Here is an 11,852-nt window from a genome sequence, read left to right as displayed (position 1 = left end):
GAAGAAGATATGAAGGAGAAGTTTCCTTACCTCTTTGGAAGCACAGTACGCTTTCAATTTCGGGGACGAAATTTCTTTAAGGGGGGGGAGAATGTAAAACCCAGCCCTAACCTTGACCCGGAAACCTTGTTATTTGTAGGTCCGATGACCCGAAGTAAAGTAAGAAGTCAGCTTTGGGCCATCCCAAGAGAGGACTTGGTGTCCGGCTTTGAATCCATGAAAGTTGATGATGAGGTTCTATTTATGGAAACTGAATCTCGATGAAGATCTGATTAGTTGATGGACTTGGAGTGCTCTCTATCTTGGTTTGAAGGCATTTCTACCTATTAGGTAAGTCACTTGACTTGTGTGCAAAACCCCTTTAGGATTGGATTTGATCTGGACCTTCAATTCCCTCGTTTTGGTCTTGTTGTCAAGCATTGGTCGACCGATTGGTCGACCTGGGCCAGTCGACCAATCCACTCGACCAATGAGTGTCTGTCTTTGGCAATTAGGTTGTTCTTGCTCTATTTAAGTCCAATCTCGAGTCCACTTCGTATTTGCTGCCTCCAAACTCTCTGGAACGAACCAAAGACCTCTCGCAAGTCATCTCTCTTGCATCCTTGGTGTTTTCTTGACGGATCTTCGTCGAAACTCTTCTTTTTGCATCAAAAGGTATGTCTACTCTCTCTTCTTCTCCTCCATCTTTGTTTTTCTTTCCTTTTTGAGTTGAGACAGTAGAAGAGATGCTGCATTCTCTGTTGCAAACATCTCTCGAACATGTTCTCATGATCATCCTAAGGATTTGAGGCTAGAACAATGATCTTAACCATGATCATTGCAAGCTTTTGAAGGAATCATGATCAAACCATGATCTAATCTTTGTTAAACTCCTAATCTGAATTCTGATCTCTTTGGATCTTCTATGTTGATCATGTTAGTAGTTAATTACTGTGTTTTCCTTCCATGATCCATAATCTATAAATCTCTAGTTGTTCTCTTCTACCTTACTATGTGTTCTTCATGATGCATGGTAGTTACATATATGGTAGGTTTTATTTCCTTATTTAGATTTATGCTTCTAAGCCTTATGCCATGAAGATCTAAGTATGTTTTCATGATACCTTTACCTGAAGCAATGATCCATCCTCCTATTGTTCTTGTCTTTGTTTTCTATTTCAAATTCATCAAGATCCATGGTTGATTTAATTATGGTAACTTTTTGTTTCCTAATTTGGATCTTGATATCTTGATTGGATTAGTGTTTTGAGGTCCCCTATATGTTAGAATACTACTGATGTAGTCTACCCCTTGATTAGTACCCTTTTGAACCACCAAATTCGGATTTCATATCTTAAAACTCTGTTTTTTAGGCTATCGTCTCGCATTGGTCGATCGATTGGTCGTTGGACCATCGACCAATCCACTCGACCAATGAGTACAAGCAACTCCAGAATTGGTCTATGTTGGATGTTTTGGTATCTTTTCTGTTAGGGATCTTTCCTAATATGTTGTATATACTTGTTTAGGACCTTCTTCTCAAGTTTGCCGAGATCTTACTTGATTTCTTAGGATTCCTTTGCGAGTTATAAAAGGTAAGGATGGTTATTTCCTTAATTACATAGATAGCATGAATCTAGTTTCTATATTTGAATATCATAGATATGATTCCTAAATTAGATTCTTACAATGATATACTACTGTTGCATAACTTTGATTACAGTAGCATTACTTATTCATATTAAATTGATTCATGTATGATTTACTTACCAATGTTATAAAAGTGATTGTAATTATTGATTTCTTTCCATATATGAAGTTACCATATATGTGATGATATGAATTGATGCATGTGTATGCTTAAGTATGGTTTGGAAAGGAGAGGTGTCCTTTTGACACTTCTGTTCTTGGACTACTACGGGAATATTATGGGATGTTTCCAGAGATGCCCCTCTGGACACCTTCCTAAACTGTTGGATGACATATCTAGGATTGTCTAGTAGTGTTTGGCTAGGATGTCCTGTTATGTCGGACCCTAATCGGAGGGGTATTGAGACCGAACGACCCGTGGTAGCAATGGGGATTCATGGGCGCTCAAGACCGGTAACCAACCCGTGAGAGGACAGGAATCACATTGTGGGGGCCATTTATTGGTAGGGTTGCATATGGTTAGACTTGGGCTCACGGGCGCTTAAGACCGGTAACCAACCCGTGAGAGGACGTGAGAGCTTCCCGTTTACCATATGTGGATGATCAATAGGGTTGATGAGTCCGTAGTCGGGACTATGAGGACTCTAGTGTGAAGGATACCGGAAAGGATCGTCGGGGACGAGGAATGGACGTATCTGGATCCGACTTGATGTAACTAAGTAGAAGACTTGCATTTGGCTAGGTTTTACCCCGACATGCGCCAAGACTTATACCAAATGGTTGTGAGAGAGTGTGTTGACTTAACCCCCGCCAAGGTTTGTCCCGAGGGATGAAGGACCCATTACCAATCGGCTGCTCAAGACCGGTGAAATGATCCGTGAGAGAATCCAAGATATCTTAAATGGTTGAGGATGTGAGTGGACTTTCCTAAAGAAGTACGGTGCTATGACTTAAAGCATGTCCGCTAATAGAGACCAGCATACATAGAGTTAGATTCATTCATTCATTGCTTGTCTCATATCATATTGCATTCATGATTGTTCGGAATCTTGCCATTTATGTTATTATGGATTTTAATCGCTTTACCGAGTTTCTTTGAAACTCATTCCTTTATTGTACAATGTTGTTAGACTATCCTGCAGTACCGAGTACTATGACGGTCCCTATGAAGAAGCGCAAGGCGAAGAGGCATATCTCCAGGAAGGTGATTGCGGTTACCACAATTACTCGAAGATCCCGCGAGTGGTTATGCTCCGTACGATGCTTAGTCCGACCATTGAGTGGAAGCGTCCTTGTGCCATTTATGAGATTTACACTTACAAGGATGTTGTCTATAAAGTGGAGAACAATTTAGTTACCCAATGTACTTGCTACTGGGATTAGGTTTTGTCTAGTTTATTCTTTAGAGCTACTTTTCCGCTGGTTGTAAAGTGGGATTTTTGCCTCACTTTACTTATCTCGTTTGATACTCGATTATATCTATTATTCTGATTCATTTATGATTCATTCTTTCTTTATTGGATCTATGATTTATCTTCCGCACTCTTGTTATGATTGTTCATGATTATGTTATTGTTTATGTGGGAGGTTGATCACTCGATACCTGATCTTCGGGCTGTGGATCACACTCTCGGGTATGCCAGATAGGGTACCGGCTGGGAGGGCGTGACATTTTCTGCAGCTCCACGGTAGTTGCAGTCAGCTGGTCTATTTCAGAATTGGCCTTGGCCAATTTCTCTTCACAAGTTTGCAGCAAGGAGCTGGTGTGACCAACCCGGCTCAATGCTTCCATGTGTTGATAAAAGCTCAACACAGCATTCCTAGGAAGACGGAAGATATCAGAAGAAGTCATAAGAAATTATGAAAACATAAGTAAGCAAGAAGACCGGTACCTTGTAGATTGACTAACAAGGGAGGTGTCATCCAGGGCTTCAAACTCCCGGCGATCGAAGGAGCAAGACCGAGGGAGCTCCATTCTCGCAGCCTTTCTCGAGATCCCGAGTAACCCTGTCGGTCATCTTCAGGGTCCACTGGGGGATGAAGACCTCCTCACCATCCATCGAAGCTTTGGATTTTTTGTTGGAGGGAGCATCAATTGTGTCATGCCTCCTCTTGGTTCGGACGGAGGAAGAGACGTTAGTCCTCTCCACCATTGGTTTCTTCCCTTTACCCGAAGCATCAGCTACAGGCCTGATATTCCTGATACCCCTGTAAGAGGGGTCGGGAGAGGGAAGAGAAACCTCTTGATCTGCGGTCAAGACCCTGGGCGATCATTGCTCGGATGTCACAACGGCCCTAGCGGCCTTCACCCGCAGGCTTTCGGGGTTCGGTTCGGGGAGGCACCGCAAAGAAGAAGGACAAGAATCGGAATTCAAGACATATCACTTCAGTCAAATCAAAGGATGATGGTTAGAAGCTCACAATGAGCCAAGCCCCGAAGATCAAGGATGGGGTTATACTCCACTTCATATCCATGTATCTCTTGATACCACGGAATGGATTTGATCTTCCTGATGGCCGCCTCGTCTTCTCTGGATAAAGGAAGGCCCCGGTTACTTTCGGACGAAGAAGTAAACCTCCTCCAGGTGGTCGGGAAGTTAAGATCTGATGGAGGCGCTCGACAGAAAAAGTATCGTTCGCGCCATCTTTTGTGGTTAGAAGGGCAAGTTCCTTTGACAAGGATGCTGCCCCTCCAATCAAGTTCAGCCTTATTGCGTTTGGAAAGAAAGACCCATCCGGGAGGATGGGAGATAGAAAGAACATGAAAATGTACAAAAAGAGAAAGAGATGGCGTAATGCCAAGCTCAAAACACAAACCCAAGAAGCCGACGATGAGACGCCAGCTATTGGGGTGGAGCATTCCGGGACAAATGTTCCAGTGATTCAAAACTGCGGAGAATAAAGGATTAAAAAAGGGAAAGCGAACCCCGCTTTCCAGTGCATCTATGTACAGAGAAAATTCACCCGAAAGGGATGAATCAACCCTCTCATAAGGGTGGGGGGCCCTAACCTGATATGAGGAAGGAAGGTCAAAATCTTAGACAACTGAAAGAAGGGTTTCTCCATTGTAAATGGAAGGAACAGAGCCAGGTCCACCATTGGACCCGGAGGTTTGAGGCTGCCTAGAAGACTCGACAATCTTGGAAGATCCACACTCGAGGAGGACAGGAGAAGTTTCGGTTTTTCTTTCAAAACCTTTTTGAGAAACTTCAGCGAACTCTTGCCAGAGGACGATTAGGGTTTTGTTATCACTATCCGACTGTTCGGGAGCAGGAGGAGCAAAAGCATCACTGCTATCACCAACATGGGGTACTAAAGAAGCCCTATCGTCCGCCATTACTCGTTTCAGTAAACTAAAAAAAGAAAAGACCGGTAAACTTACTCATTCAGTGAGACGGAAGCTTGAGAGCAGGAAGGCGCAAAGCAGACGACAAAGGTTCAAATTCCAGACAGGAAGAATGAAACCTACGAAGACAACGAACCGCTTTTAAAACTCCTGCACGAGTGTTCGGGAATCTGAACGATCGAGATTGATTCAAAATCAACGATCAAGATTGAAAGACGTTTTGAAAGTTTGAACTCACGAATCCGAAATAGGCGTTCGGAAACCGTCGCTTGGATGACGTGAGCCACGACAGATCAACTGCAACGAAGATACGTGGCCTTACACTCACAACGCTCGAGGAAAAGTGACCACCGCATTAAATGTGATATGACATTTAATGAAGCACGCAGAGATCATCACCTAACGACGAACCCAGTTAAAAACCAAGCCCTCGGGATCGACCGAACGCTTGGTCTGGGGGGCTCGTGATATGGAGAGTTTATGATCAGACCGGGTTCATACCTGGTCCGACCCTCGACCCCGGTCGAGACGGAGAAAACCGAATCGCTCCCGAGCGAACCGGATCCGGAAGATGGCTTACTGAAGAAGAAAGCTTATTCGGCTGCAAGCGTGCCCTAATCTTACTTATAGATTAGGGTAATCACCCTGATGACAGCAGACTCAAACTGACGGCTGCGGATAATCATCATCAAAGGGATAACTATCGCATAACCTAACGGTTATCTCAGGAGTCCTCTACTAGCCCAAACTAGTAGAAGTCTATCACTCAACGGATCTCATTGATAAGATCCAACGACTACTCGAAGAAGACTCGAGTGCATCCAACGAAGTAGATTCGAAGGTACACTCTATATAAACCTCACTACCATGCAAGGTGAGGGACGGATCAATCGATCAAAAAGAATACTATCTGAGACTCAGGTTCAGATACATACTGATAGACCTAAACTATCAGCGTCCTGCTATCTAGATCACCTTTCCCGTTTCTTCATTCATTAGCTCTGTGCTTCTAGCAGAGCCGTTTGTGATTAAGTTCATCAACTGACTTAGCCTTCGGAGGTGGACTCCCGACCCCAGCGGTCGGGCCACATATGACGCTTTCGTTTTGCAGGACATCACGTGAAGATCCAAGGGCTGAGCAGATTTTGGACGCATCAGGGTCGTATATGCATTTTGCTTGATCCAAAGCACAATCCTATTCATTGGCCAAGTTCAATCCTGTGCGTTCATCTAAATTTTGAATCTATAAAAGGCCTTTCTTGCCTCATTTCTTCTTTACACTTCTCTGCTCTCCTGCCTCAAAAAACACTCTTGCTTTCAAGTACTTCAACTTGTTGTTTTGCAAGTCTCTGATTTCAGCCTGTGCAATTCGAGCTTTGTCTTTCCAGTTTGTTAAGATCACAAGTAAGTTTAATTTTCTTACTTTGGTTGCATCTTTCTATTTTCTCTTGTGCATTCATAGTCTATTCTGCCTTTGTTATTCCGTCCATCCCTTTCTGTCAAAAATGGGTAGTGGTAAGACTTCAGAGGAAGGTGATTCTATCGATCACTTGATAGAGGGTGATTCTATTGATTGCTTGATAGAGGGTGATGAGTCTGCCAAGCAGGGAACTCCTGCGGTTTCTGCTGAACTCTCTGGTGATTGGGACTATAGGGTGACCGAACACCGGTTGCAATTTTCCCCTATTAACACTAGAGACCCACCAGGCAATGCCCCTATTCTTAAAAAGAATTCTTCAAAGAGGAAGGAAGCTCCTAAGAAACCGATGGCTGAGAGTTCTCGATTGTCAAAAAGACCTTTCATTAGTCCCTCAGACATTATTTCTGAGGTTCGTCCCGAAGACCTCAACAGCCTTTATTCTGATTATTCAATTCCGCGCTCTTGGGTTCTTCGTGTCCCGAACTCGGATGAAAGGGTCAACTCCAATCCTCCAGGGGAGTTCTCCCTTTACTTTGATTCTTTTAAGAGTGGGGTTCGACTTCCTTTCTTCTCTCCTGTAATCACCGAAATTCTTGACCATTGGAATATTTGTCCTGGTATGCTCCTCCCGAACAGCTGGAGGCATATAATTGGTTATCTAGGGCTCTGCCATGAACTTGGGTTAACCCCTTCTTTAGATGTTTCTTTTCATTTTTATACTCTGAGTAAATTGAATCCTCCCGGGTGGGTATTCCTTTCCAAGCGCCCGAAAACCGATCTAAACTGGCAAGGGGGAATCCTTGTGGAAGGGACCTGCCCTTCCAACAATAAGGGATGGCGGGAAAAGTTTGTTTGTTGTAGGGTTCCTGAATCCAATCTGAAATTCCCGATGAGATGGAGCACCCCGGACTCCTTCACCCAGATCAATCGTCCTTCTTTCCTGCCCGACCGTGAAAAAGAAGCGGTTTGGGCCATCAAAGCCATTTCTTGGCATTCGGAAATCCATGGATATGCCATGGAGTACGAAGTGATTCTCTGTTACTGAGGCCTGAGCCATGGTGAGCACCCGAAGCTTTAATTTTTCTTCATTGCATACTATTTTATTATACCTGTGATAATTCTGGTCTTCTGTTGATCTTGTAGAGCCTCCTAAGTTGAATCATAGCGCTGTTAAGTCGCTGACCCAGCAGATTTTTGCTGCTGCTGAAGAGAGAGTTCCCCGAAAGAGAAAAACCAGGGAGGCTCCCGAGAATGTCCCTTCCCTGAAGGGAGCGTCATCGGCGGCTGCCCCAAAAGGGGTAGCTACTTTCCCAAAGGGGCTTATGAGGACTCAACAGGATCATGCTGCCAAAGGAAAAGAGATGGTGGAGGTCGAAGAGTCCACCCATGATGATACTGCTCTCGTCAAGAGGAGACGGGAAGTGACTGATGATGTTGCTTCTAAAAGAAGCAAAGTTGAGGGGGCCATTTACGTCCCTAACTAGAAGTAAATCTTTTTGACCCACTCCTAATGGACACAGTCGCGTCCATTGATTGGGCTATGAATGCTCGACGCCCAACGATGGTAAAGCCTTGAAAGCGGTGCCTGACGATGAGTTGGTTAATTCCAACATTAAGTACATCCCGAACATCTATTGTTTTGGCCAATCTCGTTATGCATTACTGACTCGTTCTCGATCATTTATTTGCTGCAGAGTTCTTGTAGAGAACTTCCATCGTGAGATGGAAGCAAACATGAGGATTGGCCGGCTGAGTGCCCAAGCAAAACGCAGCAATGATCTCGCTGAAAAAAGTCAAGGGGAGGTCTCGAAGCTGAAGGAGGAGACTGCCCGATTGCGCTCTTCGGCCGGGGAACTTGTGGTGGCCCAATCCTGAATGGAGGAGATGGACAGAGAACTGGGACAGCTGAGGAGTACTATCTCGACTTTGGAGTCCAAGATCAAGAACTTGATTCTGGAGAAGCAAGAGCTAGAAGATAGACTGAGGGCTATTGTTGATCTCGAAGATCCCGAAAATCTGAAGTCGGAGGTTTGGAAAGCATGTATCCATAAATATCTGAATAGCCAGCTGTTCGGCAATCTGCTCAATCAGTATAATGTGATAGCTTATCGTGCTGGCGTCAACAATGTCTGGAAGAGTATTCTTGCAGTGGATCCTTCTACCCGATCGAAGAGCACAAGGATCTCATCTATGAAGAGATCTTTGATAAATTGTAGTAGTCTATCCCGAGTTGGGTTGTGGAAAAGAAGAATCCACCACATGCTGATCCATCCATTGAAGGGTACTTGAGTGACGAGCCTCCGATGAATCCTGAGGGGGAGGGTGCAGCTGAGAACAATGCCCAGCCGAACGCCCAAAATCAGGCCTCTGCAAATCGATCTCTTGAAGCTGCTGCAGATCAAATCTCTGATCCTCTTGCAGATTTATAATGTTTTCAAGGATTCTGATGATGTCTTCTCTTTTTTTTTTTTTTTTTTGTAAGGGTGGACCCTCCCTTTTTGGGTCTTTGATCTGAATGAAAGTCTTTTTCTTCTTGATATTGCTTGTTGTATTAGGCTTAATCGGAAACTTCTAAAATTCTTGTTCGGTTATGCCTTTCTAAGACTCGATTGGCTAAAGCTGAAGTCTTTTGGATTCACATTCTTTATTTCTTCATATGGTCCCCCATTCAAAAGATTATAGGCTTTGGTGATCGGGAAACTTGCATCAAGGTAATTCTGCTCCTTGATGTATCGTTTGTGCAATTTTGTGGTTGATTCCGAACCCTAGCTTTGTCCTTCCTTTCAGCGCCACAATCTTCGTTGGGAAGCGCAACCGTCACCTAGCCTTAATCGCTTCAACTGGTGGTTCATTACCCAAGCTAGCCATCTTCGTAACCGGCGCCGTAATCACCACGTGATGGATGTGACAAGTTTAACCCCTTGTTTTGAAATTTGAAAGGTTGCTCAATCACCACCGTTCATCTTCGAACCATCATTGATTTGATGCCGTTGATCCTCTTAGCACGAGTCTTTTCGTTCTTCCACTTCATACTTATTTAAACCCTTCAATGTTCCTTCTTTATCCATTTCTTCTCTTCAAGCTTTCCTATTGTACGAAAGTTGCCTTCCTCTGATATTGGAAACCTAAACGCTTTTTTAGAAGAATTTCTTTAAGTTTTCTGCTTCATTGTCTGGAATCTTGAAGGGAGAAATTGTCGAAGAAGTTAACTTTCATGCTTTTGAACTTCTATTTTCCTGATTTTTTGTAGATAGGGTTTCAAACTGCCTTAGCCTTTCCCGAGTTTTTTAGAACTTAGGTATCTTTATGCCTGGTTATCTCCTTTTGATTTTGATTTGGCTAACACTGTTATCTTTGTTGCAGTGTCTTCAGAATAGTCTCTTGCTAAAATGCCAACCTCTTCTGCATCAAAGAGGCCCTCACAATCTTCTGAAGAGATTTACAAACCTTGGTGGAAGTTGAAAAGGTCTGATCGCGTGACGGACGATTTTGACAGAGCGTTGGAATGGTGCACTCTTGCCCAAACACCGTCTAAAAGTAAAGCTTTCGATTTCGTTCCTGATGACACATTCGTGAGGTTGTTTGTCATGTAAGTCTTTCCGAGTGTAAGTTTCATATATGAGTTTACACATTCTGTTTCTGTGTTTCTGATTCCCGAACTAATCTCTCATGGTTGCAGGAGCTCTGTTGATAATTTTCACAAGCAGGTGGAGGCTTCCTACCGGATCGGGAGAATGCATTCTGATCTTTCCAAGCTTCGGGCAGAGTTTTCGGCCAAGGATCGGGAAATTCAACGCCTTCGAGACAGACTTTGGGAGGAGTTCAAGGTAAGAAACATTGAGATCGAGCGTCTTTCTCAAGATTTGGATGTTGCTAATGGACACATCCATGGTTTCGAGCGAAGGGTCATTAGACTTTCGGGGGAACAGAATGATTCCGAAGCAAAGGTGAGGAGCTGCGGAATCAAATAGTTCCTCCCGATCTCGATTGTTCCCTGCCGAGACCCGGAGCACTTGTATCCGAAAGGCTGTAAGCCTTTTTACAAGTTGTTGGACATTTTAAATGACCAGGCTTACCAGGAGGGTCAGAATGAGGTGTTCGAGTCTATTCTGAGGAGGAATCCGAATTTTGACACGGCTCCTCACCAATTTCTCTGTCATCCCAAGGTCTCCTCAAAGTTGGAACTTCCTCCTCTTGATTGGGCTGAAGATGTTGTAGATCTGCCTGCCCCCGATCCGGATATTACGCTCTATCTCGACAATTCTCCTCCTGTTACTCCAATTATAGAAAAGATTGCAGAAAACAAGGAAGAAGAAGACACTCCAAATGTCAATCCCAAAGGTGTCAATCTTTCTTCCACAACGATCCAAAGGACTACGGGAGATAAGATCTAAGACTCCTCATCGATTTTCTTTTCCTTCTTACCTTAGCGACTGAAGATGAAGTCTCTTCAACAGCCACAAGGGAAGGATCTTGGAAAAGCTAGACGAGGGGTTCGGGAAGCTTTTCCCAGTCGTTGGTCAAGCTCTTGTTCTTTTCAGAGAAATGTTCCTCATCCAAGATATTATATCATCGCCCGAACGAAGCTTTTTTCACGGAAATTTTCCTCATCCAAGATGTTAGAATACTCTATATATCCCGAACGTTGTAAAGGTTGGGCCCTACTGGCCTTTAAATGAATGAAAAGCAAATTTTTTGTGTTAATCGTTGTCTGATTATAACACGTTCTTCTTCCTTCGAGAAATTAGCTTGGTTGAACTAAACCATATCTAATTCGTCTTTACTGATAGGCGTGGCATTCGGTTTTATCCGAAGCCGTAGATCTACAAAAATTTCTAGGCGTTCAAAAGTTATAGTCGGTGTACATCCGATATACCTTCACCCCTAAAAAAGTCTTCAAGATTTTCATTGACTTTCGAAGGCCTCACTCGGTTTCACCCGATGCCTTAGACCTAGTAAATTCCTTAGAATTTTCTAGGCGTTCAAAGGTCCCACTCGGTGCTACCCAATGCCTTTACCTTAGAAAGTAATTGAACTTCCTAGGCTTTTAAGGTTCTATTTGGAATTTATCCGATGCCCTTGACCTTAGAAAATTCCTTAGAATTTTCATCGAGGCTTTTGAAGGTCCCACTCAGTTTTACCCGATGCCTTAGACCTGAAAAAATTCCCTAGAATTTTTTCTAGGCTTTCAAAGGACCCACTTGGTGCTACCCGATGCCTTTGACCTGAAAACTCCTGGGAAATTTTCGAGGCGTTCGAAGGTCTCACTCAATTTTACCTGAAGCCTTTTGATAAGGTCTCACTCGGTTTTACCCAAAGCCTTTTGATTCTAGATATCGTTCCTTGTACATATATGTGCTCCTCAATCAAAAGATTTGGTGAAAAAAATTGAGAATTGCATTAAATATCCGCTGATCTTCCTTCATCAAAATTGATCAAATTAAGAAAAATATTTCT

Source organism: Hakea prostrata, chromosome 7, assembly GCF_041222555.1.
Source record: "Hakea prostrata isolate BN-2017 chromosome 7, UWA_Hpros_2, whole genome shotgun sequence".
Taxonomy (NCBI): Eukaryota; Viridiplantae; Streptophyta; class Magnoliopsida; order Proteales; family Proteaceae; genus Hakea; species Hakea prostrata.
This window is presented reverse-complemented; position numbering follows the sequence as displayed.